Raw genomic sequence first — 12,777 nt, forward strand, 5'->3', positions numbered from 1 at the left:
AAAGTGTTTGGTCGTAGCAAAGGTAAGTACCCCTGTTCAACAATGCTATTATCTAAATTAGTTAATAAATAATCTAGAAACTCATCAATATTATCTGGAATTTGATGTAAATCATCCCATAGTGAATTGTTGGGGAGCTCCACATGTACATCTTCTTCTCCTTCTCCAACTGACGAGCAGGGGGGAGATGGGGAGTATGGAACCAGGACAACCTACAAATGAAAAAATAGCTTATTTTCAAAGTGTTCAAATCATCCCTACTGCTTTGAAAATTTGGATTATTATTGCTTAATAACATTTGGTTAATACAACTGAAGATAATCTAAGATATGACACTATAGATGAAAAATAGATTATTTTCAGTGCTCAAATCATCCCTAGATTTAAAGTTTGTATTACCTTTTCTTAATAATATTTTTTTCATACAAAAGAAGACATTATATGATATGAATTGGAAGGTAAAGCTGTGGTTGTTTTTTTTCAGTGCTCAAATTTTTTTTTTTTCGGCGCTCCCCCCAACGCCCCCCCCCCTAACCGTGCCCCACAGCGCGTCCTGGACCATCCGTGGCGCTTTTAGGAGCCGCGACGCACCCCTGTGGGGCTTTCTCGGGCCCCCGCATGGCTTCCCGTAATGCTTCTCGAGCCCGTGGCGCATCCCTGGGGCACGTCCCTGACCCGTGTCGCATCCCTGTGGCACTTCCCTGACCCGTGGCGCATCCCCCCGGCACTTCCCGAACCTTGCCCCCACAGCACTCCCCGGACCCATCGGCGCATTCCGGGCTCCGCGGCTCCCAGCCGTTTACCTAATGCCCCAAAAAACCGTATTGTTAGGCGGCATAAGTCGTTTCGCCTACTTCCCATACAGGTTGTCTATTACTCCAAATGAGTCCTGATTATTTTTAATCTCATGTCTGCTCTGTTTCCAAGTGTATTCTCTGGGAAACAGTACAATTAAATTCGAGAACCGTTAATTCTTATTCAACAATGTTTCCCCATCACTAAAATATTGGCAAGGCTTTGTAAGATTGAAAGTTATTTTAAAATACCCTTGCGCAAATTAGGGGATCCATATGTGACAAATACAATAATCTCACTCAGTTCATTCTCTTGAAACTATGTGATAATCAATTTTGAAAAATAGGGAATTTTGAGTTTCAAATGGTGAGCATTAATTTAAATTACCTAAAAATATTCGCTTATGAGATAGCGGCGAAGAGATAGGGGGGAATGCATAGAAAATAGCAAAGATTAGAAAAGAATGGTTTCTCTGCAAAAAATTACATTTAGATATATCCCGCTGAGATAAGTTTATATTGGGTTGAAAACAATGGAAGAAATAGATAGTTTGAAGAAAAAATGCTTACATTTGCATAAACCGTCTGGGCTTGGGTGCCTGAAGGACCAGATAGTGCATGCTGGAGGGTCACTTCCTGACCTTGTGTAGGTGGGGCAGCCCCCGAAGGCCCAGGCAACGCATGAATGAAGGTGGACGAAGCGGCGTCGCTATGTTCTTGTGCAGCTGGGTCAGCTCTTGAAGGTCCAGGTAGTGCATGTTGGAGGGCGAAGGGACTGGTGACATTAATTTCATGTACAGCCGGGACAGGGGCTGGTACAGGCGAATGCACTTGGGCATGCAGTGTGGAGCTGGGGGGTTTCGGCCGACGAGCATATTGTATAACTGAGGCTCGATTAAGAGTGGTTTGCATAGATGGCTGCACTTGGGCAGGCAGCGTGGAGCTAGAGGGCTTTGGCCAGCGATCATATTGCATGGCAGGGGGCGCATTATTGGCCCTCGTCTTCTTAGCAGGAGGGGGCACGCATTCTTCGCTATTTGCGTCAGACATAGGTCTCATCAAAGCAGTCTCCGCAAATTCTTCATAATTTGCCTTAAAGAAGAGAAGAAAAATCAAATCAAAATAATTTCTCCCTTTTTAAAGAAAGAAAGTTATTAACCATAATATTGTTTAGAAAAGTATCTTTTCAGTAAAGCAAAAAGTAAAAATTTCGCGAGAAATATAGTTGGCTTAGAAATCAAACGTTTTTATTAGACAATCAGTAGTCTATAGCCATAGGATGGAAATCAATGTTCATATTTTTACCATTTAAATATTCCAGTCTATAGGCTATAAATTAGATCGTTAATCCATTGCCCTGTAGGCCTATATTTTGCGATCATAGGTAAAAATGTACACATAATATTAGCTTCATGCAACTCCCAAAGACTTTTCTAGCCCTGCACTGTTTGTTTTCATTTTACATTGATGGCGGTAGAATTGAAGGTATTGCCCTCCCCCTTCACATAAGACACTTTACAACGAAGCTGTTAGAAGCGATGTATTGCCCCCTTTCACATAATGTTCTAAATATAATGTTAAACTTGATTTGAAAATAATCTCTTTCTCTCCTTCCATATAGGTTACGAAACTACAATCTAATTATTGCCTCAAAGTGTTTTAATTTGACAGAAGAATAGTTCCTTTGACTTGACCGCGTTTGTAAGCCGGAAAGGGGTGACTGCTAATTTTAACCACGCACTGGAGTCTTGTGTCAAAACAGAACGGCATTTTCACTAAAAATTCACAGAAGTCAATGGTCGCTTTTAGCTGGAAATATAGAAGGAAGGAATTTATTTAAATGATATTTCTTTTTGAGAGAATATGATTTTAAAAAAATGGTGGAGGGAGGGGGGATTTAGCTGGAAATATAGTGGGAAGGATTTTATCAAAATGGTATTTATTTTTGCTAGATTTTGGGGTTGTAAAACAATGGTGGAGGGAGGGGGGATTTAGCTGGTAATATATAGGGAAGGATATTTATTTCTTTTTGCTAGAATTTGGGAGTGTAAAACAATGGTCGCGGGCGGGGGGATTTAGCTGGAATTATAGAAGGAAGGAATGTAACGAAATGCTATTTCTTTTTGCGAGAATTTGGGGTTGTAAAACAATGGTGGAGGGAGGGGGGATTTAGCTGGAAATATAGAGGGAAGGAATTTATCGAAATGATATTTCTTTTTGCGAGAATTTGGTATAGTAAAACATTGGTGGAGGGGTTAGGTTTTGAGGGTAAAGGAATATATTTACATTGATTATAATGATGTTTGTATAGTTTGTTGTGGGGGGGGGTTGAGGGTATAGGAATATATCTACATTGACTATAAGGATTGTATGGTTTTTGGGGGGGGGGATTTAGCTGGAAATATAGAGGGAAGGAATTTATCGAAAAAAGTATTTCTTTTTGTGATGGGGTTGTAAGACAATAGGGGGGGGGGTTAGGTTTTGAGGGTAAAGGAATATATTTACATTGATTATAATGATGTTTGTATAGTTTGTTGTGGGGGGGGGGGGGGGTTGAGGGTATAGGAATATATCTACATTGACTATAAGGATTGTATGGTTTGTTGGGGGGGGATTTAGCTGGAAATATAGAGGGAAGGAATTTATCGAAAAAAGTATTTCTTTTTGTGATGGGGTTGTAAGACAATAGGGGGGTTAGGTTTTGAGGGTAAAGGAATATATTTACATTGATTATAAAGATTGCATGGTTTGGGGGGGGGGGTTGAGGGTATAGGAATATATTTACTTTGATTATAAAGATTGTATGGTTTGTTGGGGGGGGGGATTTAGCTGGAAGTATAGAGGGAAGGAATTTATCGAAAAAAGTATTTCTTTTGCGATGGGGTTGTAAGACAATAGGGGGGGGGGTTAGGTTTTGAGGGTAAAGGAATATATTTACAATGATTATAATGATTTTTGTATAGTTTGTTGTGGGGGGGGGGTTGAGGGTATAGGAATATATCTACATTGATTATAAAGATTGTATGGTTTGTTGGGGGGGATTTAGCTGGAAATATAGAGGGAAGGAATTTATCGAAAAAAGTATTTCTTTTTGTGATGGGGTTGTAAGACAATAGGGGGGGGGTTAGGTTTTGAGGGTAAAGGAATATATTTACATTGATTATAATGATGTTTGTATAGTTTGTTGTGGGGGGGGGGGTTGAGGGTATAGGAATATATCTACATTGATTATAAAGATTGAATGGTTTGTTGGGGGGGGGGATTTAGCTGGAAATATAGAGGGAAGGAATTTATCGAAAAAAGTATTTCTTTTTGTGATGGGGTTGTAAGACAATAGGGGGGGGGGGGTTAGGTTTTGAGGGTAAAGGAATATATTTACATTGACTATAAAGATTGCATGGTTTGGGGGGGGGGTTGAGGGTATAGGAATATATTTACTTTGACTATAAGGATTGTATGGTTTGTTGGGGAGGGGGGATTTAGCTGGAAGTATAGAGGGAAGGAATTTATCGAAAAAAGTATTTCTTTTTGTGATGGGGTTGTAAGACAATAGGGGGGGGTTAGGTTTTGAGGGTAAAGGAATATATTTACATTGATTATAAAGATTGCATGGTTTGGGGGGGGGGGCTTGAGGGTAAAGGAATATATCTACATTGAGTATAAAGATTGTATGGTTTGTTGGGGGGGGGGGGGTTTAAGGGTAAAAAGAACATATTCGCGTTTCAGCTGAATATACTTGAGGGTGTCCAAGGAAAATTCATTTGAAAATAAAAATGTACTTACATTGCTAATTACCGCTGCCATGGCCTCAAACTCATCAAATTTATCCATTGTTATATCAATTGTGTCACAATAGTTTCTGATAATTGAATCGCATTGCATGCCCGTTATATACGAAATATCTGGGTCAAATTGCTATGTAAACAAAGCCCTCTGATTGGTTGAGAAGGGGGATGTAACCGACTCGCTGATTGGCTGAGAAGGGGGATCTAACTGTTTCCCGGGAACTCGTAACATTTGGCCTCGGAAACAATAACAAATTGGATCATAACATCTGCCTCAAACAGGAAGGAAATGTCATTAACTGTTTCCCGGAACCTCATAACATTTGGCTCGAATAACAATAACAAATACTATTTCCGGATCATAACATCTGCCTCAAACAGGAAGGAAGTGTCATTAACTTTGCTTCGAACGACAACAGCATTTGGCTCGAATAACAATAACAACATTGACCTTGACATTCGCTGAGAACGTGTCCAAAACAACAACAATAACATTGACCCCATTAACCACGTGTTCTCTCTAATGACTCTGTTCAAAACAACATTGACCTTGGCATTTTGCCTCGGAAACAACAACAACATTGACATTCGCTGAGGGCGTGCCAAAAACACACCTGGTGAAAGAGGTCATTGACCGATTACGCAATCATTCTCCCTAATGACTCTATGCCCATATAAGGAGTCCCGTCAGCATTAAACTAAATTGTAGGTGGCAGCAGGGTGTTCGTTCTGTACCTTTAGGGTCACTTCTACTAACGAGAAGGAAAAGCTCCGACTTTGCGATTGACGCAATAAAGAATTGGCGCAAAATTAATTTAAAGTCGACCGACCGCCGCCGCCTCTGGTGGCGGTGGTGCGCCTGCGGGACTACGGCACTTCGGTGGCGTTCAAACGGGCCTCTCGCCGACGGCATTCGGTCGATCCACCGGCGCGGCGCCGGGGTCATATATATATATATATTTATATATATATATATATATATATATATATATATATATATATATATATATATATATATATATATATATATATATATATATATATATATATATATATATATATATATATATATATATATATATATATATATATATATATATATATATATATATATATATATATTCATAAATATAATTATTTTTAATTTTTTAATTTTAACTAGCCAAATAGCCTGCAAGCCATGAAAGAGAAAAAACTGCATTGTCTACTGTTTTGTGTGTACAAAAAAAAATAAAAATAAAAATATTTTTCCTAAAAATAAAGTGTATTTACCCCCTTCTACATCAAGAAAGTGATAAAGTTTCCTGAAAGTTCCATCTTCATCCCCAAGTCATGAGACAAAACACGGGAAACTTACGAATTGCGTCCTAAATTTGCATCTTTTAATTAAACCTATTAACCGAATAAAATTGCTATAACGAGACATAGTAGCTTGTCTGGAAAAAGAAAAAAATACGAAAAAATACGCATTTTCTCTTGTGAGTAACAAGAAACCAAGTGACTGATCTCTGCTAACCATAACAGCATAAATATTAAATATTATGGAAAATTCCTATACTCTTCACTAAAACTTTTTGGGACACATCAGTCGCACATGTTTCGTCATGACTCTGCCTTCACGCGTGCACAATGACAAATTTTTAACACATTGGGAAATTTCCCATAACGCGTACTGTGATGTGTCCCATTTCAGAACCGAATTCTCCATGCTGTATAATATTTATGCTATGACTAACCAGGGAAACTACTCTGCTAGCCACTCTAAAGCACCACGTCAAACACAAATGTTTCAGGTGAGCAATCAGCTCCTTGTATCTCACTGACACTCTAAATTACATAGCGTAAAAAATTGTTTATTGGCAGTTTATGCAACAACCAATGATTTAAATAAGATTTTGTCCAAATTAAGATTTGAGTTTAAGTGGGAAAGTTGATACTGCAGCTCTGCAACAGAAGTGGTAGGCAGAGGGGGGCCAAATCTTCAAAAACGTATAAAAGCCCAGTTTTGTGAGTGCGTCAAAGGCAGTGCAGTAGGACTGCCAAGCTAAAGGGTCATAAGCCTTCAATGCATGATTTTTTTTTCTGACCATCTCCTAGGAGGAGGAGGGAGGGTAGTAGAATTTTTGGAGAGGGTTTATTTGATAGCAAATTGGAAATTCTAGTACCACTTTTGACAGCCAAAAGCGCCTTGAGGGTCTCTAGCTCCCTTCCCATAACCTTTTTTTGCTACTCATCCCTCTAGGTAAGCCAACAAGACATCTTATCAAAATTTCGAAGAAACCCTTTTTCTTATCAGTTAGAAGTCCCAATGAATATTCCTCCGGGGTTAACATGACCTCTAGAACTAAAAAAATAGCCTTATAGCGAAACTACCTATTGTTTAAACATACGTTATTTAATGGAAATCGAGTTTTTGTTCGGTGTTGGGGATATGGTTGGCTCGAAACCTCCAAGGATTGTTCTTGGATAAAAAAGGATAAAATACTTTGGTTAAGGAGGGGGAGAGGTAGATGATCCAGTCAGCTTAGAATATAAAGCTTCAAGTTCTTGGGCCAAGACAAACCTAATACACAAAACAAAATCCGAGGAACGAACCCCTCTCCCAAAAAAAAGAGTTAAAAAAATAGTCAAAATACATTTCTTCCTGAATTGTTTCAAATTAAGTTCTTGGGCTGAGGGGACAACAACACAGAAGGAAAACCCGAAAAGAAAACATATGTTGCATCCAAAATGGTCCTAACAAAGACTGAAAAGCTTTGTTCATCACCCACTTTTCACGGAAAGGTTTTCGTAGAAACTTGAGAGGGAACTTAATTCGATTATTATTCGAAACTTATTCGATTGAAAATTGAAGGTTCTGACGTTTTTCTTAAGGGTGAATAGTGACTATAGGTCAGCCAGTCTCACTCTCGTACATTTTTCTGCTACCCGACCCCCCTTAAGTCTCGTAATATTTGATCCAAATTTTGAGTCTGTCATTTTGGTAAGATAGGTTAAAATGTTTCACTAAGTATGCATCCAGAGTCAACATAAACCCCAAAGCCACAGGGACAACGGCTCTAAATTAAGTAAACTAGCCAATGTTCACACATAGGTTTTGGTTTGAAAAAAAGCTCTTAGGGATCCTTCACTAGGCCAAGATTCCCTAGGGTATAAAAAAGTTTCACTTGGGTATAATCTGGAAACGACAGGGGTGCCTGAGTAAATCAAAATACTCTATGTGAAGCTTGGTTTTCAACTTAGCTTCATTGTCTTGGGAATGACTTGGGAAGTCAAGTTGGAATTTTCAGGCAGTTCGGGGGGGATTGTCAAGTGGCTTGTGAAGAGAAAAGAGGTTAATCTAAATTCAATATATGTGTATAGATTATCGTAATAGCATATCTGCAATATCTAATCAATTCTTTAGGGGATAAAGTTAATACTGTCAGGTACTGTCGGGGAAAGAAGGGAGTATATACCAAGGTTCCATTTCTGGGACTTTAAGTTCCTTCCGGTTTTTCTGTTAATTTTGCAGGTCATTACACTCTTTGCCAGAGAATAACGCAATTTCAAAAGTTCAGCGTAACTTCAAAGTTCAGTGTCCTTTTTTAGTGTTAAACCCAAACCACAGAGTATAACTTGATTGGTGATTAGGATTTGAATAAAAAAAAGTGTAATTATTAATTGGAAAATTTCTTAATGCTTTTACAATCGGAGATTTTTGATTAACCTTTTGCAAAAAAAGGGGTAATGGGATATGCGAGTATTTGCAAAAAAGGGGTAATTAGTGAATGGAAATTTTTTTTAATGCTTTTAGAATCGGAAGTGTTTGATTAACCTTTGCAAAAAAAGAGGGTAATGGGATTTGCGATTTGGAGGAGATGGGATGATAGTGTACCGTATAATACACAAGTGATGTTTTGGAGCGTATTGTCAATTTAACGAGAATGCTTCACTATAAATAAGGCTATCGTGTTTTACTGAACTTTCTAGGACAGGGGTAACTATTTAGTTTAAATAATTCTAGGAGGAATTGAGTTTTATGGATGATATGGAAAAAATGCTACTTGTTAAATATTCGGGTAAACATACGACTAAGAAATCTATGATTTGGGAATATGTGGGTTGCTATTTTTTTACTTTTCTGAGCTGGATTTCTTAGCCTTTCATAGGTGTGTATGATATTTTCTTGATATAACATAGCAGTGACTACATCAGATGGTTTTGTAGTGCAGTGAGTCGTTACTAGTAGTAGTATTTTCGTGTTTTTTTCAAGCCATTAATAATATATATTAAATACATTCATATATTTTCTTTATAAAAAATAGCCGTGAATAAATCCGTTTTTTTTTTTTTGCTTTTAATTTTTAATATTTTTTTTTTTTTCACGTTTTTTTTTTTTTTTGCAATCAATTAATAATAGAAATTAATTGAATTAATATATTTTATTTATAAAAAAAATCAGTTACTAAATCATATGGTTTTTTTATGCAGCTAGTTGTTAATATTATTAGCAATTTCGTGTTTTTTTTTTGCAAGCCATTCATACTATACCTTAAATTCATTCAGATATTTTCTTGATAAAACATAACCATGACTACATCAGATTGTTTTGTAGTGCAGTGAGTTGTTACTAGTAGTAGTATTTTCGTGTTTTTTTCAAGCAATTCATACTATAACTTAAATGCATTCGGATATTTTCTTGATCAAACACAAACGTGACTACATCAGATGGTTTTGTGATGCAGTGAGTTGTTAATACTAGTAGCACTTTCGTGTTTTTTGCAAGACGTTCATACTATACCTTAAATGCATTCACTTGGCCCAATGTTTAAATAAAGTATTGGTTAGTGGAGTATACAGAAGTTTTAAGGAGGAATTTTGTCTGATAGTTGGGGGGGGGGGGAGGGGGGAGGGGGAGTCGGAGGGTTACTCTATGACCTTTCTAATATTCTCAATACTCAAAGGTTCAAATGTAAGAACTTATTGATTTTCTTTAATTTATATAAAAATATCTAATCTATCGTGATGAAAACCACAAAGTAATGTATATTTTTTACATATTCTTTTTTGAGTTTCGGTTAATATTGAACAGTGTCGCTCCTTACTTACAGTTCCTTACCACGAACTTTTTTAAAAAATATTAATGTCGTTCGTTAATTTCAGTTAAAAAAAAAAAAAAAACTAGCGATAAAACTTATTAGATTGACAAAAAAACTTATATATAAAAACTGTGAAAAGAAAATAAAACAAGCTACGAAAAGTAAAAAAAAAAAAAAAGCAACCCACACAACCCAAAACATAGATTTCAGACAACACACACCCCAACGAAAGACAAAGAAATCTAGCTCCGAAAATTACACTGAATCGAACGGTATGATTTTGATTAAAATTCACTGACTTTTAGGGTGAGTTTCCTCCTTTATTCAAAAAATAATGCAAATCTTCTCAGGCGCATAACTTTTGATTGGTAAAACATCTTCTCAGGCGCATAACTTTTGATTGGTAAAACTAAATTTAATGAGTTGAAATCACTTATATATTTGAAATCAGCATAAAAAATATGGTTCTATTTATATATACATGAATATCAAAATTCCAGTTTTTTAGAGTTTCGGTTAATATTGTTATGTTTCTATTGATGTATCCATGGATATAAAAATTACAGTTTTTAGAGTTTCGGTTACTATTGAACAGTGTCGCTCCTTACTTACCTTCTTATTTGTGGATTCTGAATATGGATATAAACAACATCAGTCATTATTTATAGCTGAATAGGACATGGTTGAACCAATCGTCAAATCATCAAAAAACCTACTTGATCTAATGAAGTGGAACAGAAACTCACCAAACTGAAAAGATAAAATGTAATAATTAACAATTATTAAGTAGATCATGGTTTAATCTAAATAAAATTGCTTTTTACTACTACCGATTGCCAAGCAGTAAGAGGAAATTACAATTCTTACTTTTGGTTCAAAAAACTCTTTTTTTTTTCAATTTTTGATTGTTTTCCAAATCATACCCAGGCCTAACTGAGATATTATTTGAAGTATCGGTCCCTGAAAATCCTTGGCTAATTGCTTTTTAAAATATTTAAATCAGTAATTGCACGTTGATTAATACATCCTATGTTTAAATTTGCAATTTCAATTTTGTATAAAATTTGAATATACGTAAAAAATTGGCGATGAATAGTAACTTTGGAATACTTTGGAATAAATTTCAAAATTCTGAGTTTGGAATAACTTTGGATAAAAAATGAAATTCTATTTTATTCTGTTAGAACTATTTTGGATTTGTGTTAACTATTTTTTTATTTTTAAGAATAATTTATTGTTTTGTAAGAAATAATTTGGATTTCTTACAACTTTTTATATTTTTTAAGAATTATTTCTGTTTCGTAAGAACAATTATTCTGTTAGTACTATTTTGGATTTGTCTAAAATATTTTTGTATTTCGTAAGAATGATTTTTGTTTTTTAAGAACTATTTTTGTAATTTGTTTGAACTTTTTGTATTCTGTAAGAACTACTTTCGGTGTTGTTAGAATTTTCGTGCTTTGTGACAAGTATTTCATATTTTGCAGAAAGCTATTTTTAATTCTGTTAAAACTATTTTGGATTTGTGTAAAGGATTTTTCTATTTTTAAGAATAGTTTTTGTTGTTTAAGAACTATTTTCAATTTTCTTACAACTTTTATATATATATATATATATATATATATATGTTAAAACTATTTTGGATTTGTGTAAAGGATTTTTTCTATTTTTAAGATTAGTTTTTGTTGTTTAAGAACTATTTTCAATTTTCTTACAACTTTTTGTATTTTGCAAGAATTGTTTCTGCTTTGCAAGAATTATTTTTGGAATAAGTTTGAATTTTTTGTATGCTATAATAACTATTTGCGATGTTGTTAGAAAATTTAGTGTCTTGAAGCAAGTATTTGGTATTTTGCATCAAGTATTTTATATTCTGTTAGAACTATTGTGGATTTGTGTAAAGTATTTTTGTATTTATTACGAATAATTTTGTTTTGTAAGAACTATTTTGGATTTCTTAAAACTTTTTGTATTTTTTAAGAATTATTTCTGTTTTGTAAGAACTGCTTTGGATTTTGTCTGAACTTTTATATTCTGTAAGAACTATTTTTAATGTTGTTAGAAATCTTTTGGTTTTTTAACAAGTATTTTGTATTTTGCAAGAACTATTTTTTATTCTGTTAGAACTATTTTGGATTTGTCTAAAGTATTTTTGCATTTTGTAAGAACTATTTCCGGATTTTTCTGAACTTTTTTGTATTCTGTAAGAACTGTTTTCGATGTTTTCGAAATTTTTGCTATTTTTGAAAAGCATTTTATATTTTGTAGTAACTATATTTTATTCTGCTAGAACTATTTTGGATTCGTTTAAAATATTTTTTCTATTTTGTAAGAATAATTTTTGTTTTGTAATAACTATTTTAGATTTTTTAGAACTTCTTGTATTTTGTAAGAATTATTTATGTTCAGTAAAAATTATTTTTAGAATATATTTGAACTTTTGTATTCAATTAGAACTATTTGGGATGTTGTTAGAATTTTCATATTTTGAAGCAAATGTTTTGTATTATGTAGCAATTTTTTTTTAATCTGTGAACTATTTTTTTTTATTCTGTTAGAACTATTTTGGATTTGTCTAAAGTATTTTTGTATTTTGTAAGAACTATTTCCGGATTTTTCTGAACTTTTTGTATTCTGTAAGAACTGTTTTCGATGTTTTTGAAATTTTTGCTATTTTTGAAAAGCATTTTATATTTTGTAGTAACTATTTTTTATTCTGCTAGAACTATTTTGGATTCGTTTAAAATATTTTTTCCATTTTGTAAGAATAATTTTTGTTTTTTAAGAAGTATGTTGGATTTTTTAGAACTTATTGTATTGTGTAAGAATTACTCATGTTCAGTAAAAATTATTTTTATAATATGTTTGAACTTTTTTATTCAATTAGAACTATTTAGTATGTTGTTAGAATTTTCATATTTTGAAGCAAATGTTTCATAGAGACAACACACCCAAACCTAAACAACCAACACCTCAAACAAAAACTACACACACACAAAAATACAACCACCAAAACCAAACACAAACACAAAAACAAACACTAACAATAACACCCACAAAGATATACACACAAATACAAACAGACACACAAACACAGACAACATACAAACAGATAAG

This window comes from Artemia sp. Qi Xiang Cuo, chromosome 17 (genome assembly GCF_049724085.1).
Source record: "Artemia sp. Qi Xiang Cuo chromosome 17, ASM4972408v1, whole genome shotgun sequence".
NCBI lineage: Eukaryota > Metazoa > Arthropoda > Branchiopoda > Anostraca > Artemiidae > Artemia > Artemia sp. Qi Xiang Cuo.